Source organism: Grammomys surdaster, unplaced genomic scaffold (assembly GCF_004785775.1).
Source record: "Grammomys surdaster isolate TR1022 unplaced genomic scaffold, NIH_TR_1.0 259, whole genome shotgun sequence".
Taxonomy (NCBI): domain Eukaryota; kingdom Metazoa; phylum Chordata; class Mammalia; order Rodentia; family Muridae; genus Grammomys; species Grammomys surdaster.
Window position 1 is genome coordinate 3654026 of NW_021604700.1, and position 3646 is coordinate 3657671.

Here is a 3646-nt window from a genome sequence, read left to right on the forward strand (position 1 = left end):
CCAGCGGTTCTCAACTTTCCCAATGCTGTGACCATAAATGGTTCCTCACGTGGTCGTGACCCCCCCAACCATAAAATTATTTTCATTGCCACTTTGTAACTGTAATTTTGCTACTGTTATATGTTGTAATGTAAATATTTGCATTTTTCTGATTGTCTTAGGCGACTCCTGGGAAAGGGTCGTTTGACATCCCCCCAAAGGGGTCTCAACTCAAAGATTGAGAACCACTGCTGTAGGATCAATTACAGCTAGCAACACTCCTTTTCATACAGATACAACCTGTCCTTCACAGACCCCATGTAATTAGTATATGAGCATTTGCTTTACAGATATCTGTATGTATGTATACACATACATATACACATACATACACATACATATATACATACACACATACATACACACATACTTATTTACACACACATATACACACATATACATACATACATACATACATACATGCATACATACATACATACACACACATACCTCCAAGCATCTGTTACTGACTAGCATGTGCATGTCCTGCTTTGTAGGGAATGCATCTTTGTTTTTGTTTGTACTGTTTCTTATGTTCTCTTCCTAACTGTCATTCCTACGTAAGTAAAATTTCCAGCTACCTCTGTTAGAGTGTAAAAATCCAGGGTTTCCAGTTCTCATCTCTAAGAGCAAAATACTTGTTAGTAAAGCATAAAACAGAATCATCAATGGTGAGAGACTGAGCTGTGCTTCCTAAAGGCAATAAACCTACTGAACAATTTGTTTTAAAATGTAGCATCATTGTTGAGTTTTTAAAAGCTTTGTGTATATGTGTGCCTATGTATAGGTGTGTGCGTGGGAGTGCAAGACCCTCAGTACAGAGGAGGGCATCAGAGCCCCTGAAGGTTGTCAGCCACCTGATTTGGATGCTGGGGAAAAAACTTGGGTTCTCTGCAGGAGCAGCAAGTGCTCTTACCACTGAGCCATCTCTCCAGAGCTCTCTCTGTTGAGTTTTTGCATCTATTTGAGAAAAATGCCTTTTGTTATTTCCGTTACAGTTGGCTTTTTTAGTAAACAAAAAACAAACAAACAAACAAATAAAACAAAACCACCCCAAACAAGTTTTCCTTACTATAGGAATAACCAAGTCCATGACTAGGTGAGGGAAAATACAAGATTTGTCTGAGATAGCTCTATTTGCCAAAAAGTAAGAATACCCACAGAATGTTAGGTGTTTATAGAAAGATTAAAACAGCTAGCTATAGGATAATCCTGTGGTCATATCAAGGCCAATTAAGAATTAAAGTGGCCGGGCGGTGGTGGTGCACGCCTTTAATCCCAGCACTTGGGAGGCAGAAGCAGGCAGATTTCTGAGTTTGAGGCCAGCCTGGTCTACAGAGTGAGTCCCAGGACAGCCAGAACTACACAGAGAAACCCTGTCTCGAAAAAACAACAAACAAAAACAAAACAAAAAAAGAATTAAAGTGAATATCAAGCACAGAGCTAAAATAATGTAAATAAATAAGGAAAAAGGAAAGTCTTTATGTCACAATAAACTACAAATTAATAAGTATAGAAAAAGTGATGAGTTAGAAAAGTCTTCATTTGGCAGTCATCAATGGTACTAAATTTAGTAGAACATGGTATGAGAGTAACAGCAGGCATATGCTCACACAAACACACACGTGAATGCACACACACACACACACACACATTAGAACATTTCTCACAAGACACTGATTGCAGAAGGTGACAGGTGGCTGCAATGGCTGTTGTCACCCTGTGGTTCCTGATGACATATGACTGAAAAGGACAGGGTCTTGCTCCTGTCTGTGATCCCTGCTAAAAGGGTGTAATCTGAATCCAGTCCAGGGAAGACAGACAAAACAAACTGAGAACAGTCCCTCACCATCACTGCTGCACTCTTCTGAAGCATCTCTGTGATACAAACAAGCCAGAAGCCTCTCCAGACAGAGGACTCAGGCCTGAGCTGCCTGGCCTAAGGACTCACATGGAAATAAACCAGGAGACCACAGCCCAGGACCTTTGCAGTTCCTTTTGCTTTATCACAGAGAAAATATCATTTAAATTGTTTACAGCAGTTTATCAGTAGTTTCTAGAAACATGAATTGGTTTTCCCATGATTCATTGGTCTCCCCATTGATTTCTTCTGGCTGCCCCCGGGATTTCCATGCTCATGACTTCTCCAGCTTCCCACTGCAGGTCACATTTCTCACTCAACCCCCACCCCCATCAGCAAGGCTGCAGTGCTGGGCAGAGTCCCTGGCATCCTGCCTCAGGGCTCCTTCTCCTTCCTTCACTATAGGAACCGGTGTGACAATTTAATTTAGTAACTTCGATTCCCTTCTGCCATGTAACCTCAGACATTCATGGATCCTAGAATTGAGAAGAAGGCATCTTTTGGGGCGTCCTTGTGCCCATCACAGCTGGTAACATCTGAACGATGGATGTGGATTAAGTGTTGTGGTATCCAATCTCCCCGTTTTAGCAATTTGACTGGACTTATATGAGATACTTATTGGGGATAGTCAGAGAAGTGTTGGATCTTGTGCACTTAAAATGGTTCTCTCTGTGTTTTTTTTTCTTTCTCAAAGAATGGCTGAGAGATTGAAAGTTAAAGCAAAGTTAAAGCACATTGACACTGGGAATTCTGGGAAAAGAAGTCTAGAATTCTGGGACATTTACCTCATTTACTATTTTCCTCCAAGTCTGAATCCATAATAGAAAACTTTAAGAATGTAATCCTTTCTAAGTAAATTTTCTATGTCTAATGAACACTTAACAAATCCATGCATATTATGACTGACATGTCTATTTGGGCAGATAGTTTACAAATCTCATTTGGAAGATTAAGGGTATTTCAACAAGTCGTAAAATGGACATTGTTTGTGATTAACAACAAGCTGTGCATTGGGAAGGGAAGGGAAAATCAGCTTTCCTGAACTGCATGCACATATTGACCTATAAATTGGAATATGAATGTTATATATTCTTGCTATCTGTTTCAAACTCTGTTCTTTAAAAATGGGCCTTGAAGAGAAAAATCAATATTTAAAAGTAGATTTAAGAACAGAGGCAGGTGTGGTGGCATTTGTCTTTAATCACAGCACTTAGGAGGCAGAGACAGGCAGATCTCTGTGAGTTTTCAGCCAGACTGGTCTACAAAGTGAGTTCCAGTAGAGCTACACAATGAGATACTACTTCAAACAAACAAACAAACAAACAAACAAACATAATTCCAAGACCCACAAAAAGTAGATTAACAAACAAACAAACAAACCCACATCTTAGTTAATAGTATTGCATCAATATTTATGTTGGAGATGTGGTTTTACTACTTGCTATGTATCCCAGGCTGGCTCCAAACTCCCGTGTGCTGGAATTAAAACCATGATTACATGGCTCTATGATTCTGAACACTAGGATTGTATATTTGCCACCATGTCCAGTGAAAAAATAATTTTGAAATTTAAAAATTTTTACTTGACTTACAGGAATAGAACTCAGATCGCCAGGCCTGTGCAGCAAGCTCCCTCACCCACTGAACCATTTTGACAGCCCAGTGATTTTTTTTCCTTCTTTCTCCCTCTCCCTCTCCCTCTCCCTCTCCCTCTCCCTCTCCCTCTCCCTCTCCCTCTCCCTCTCC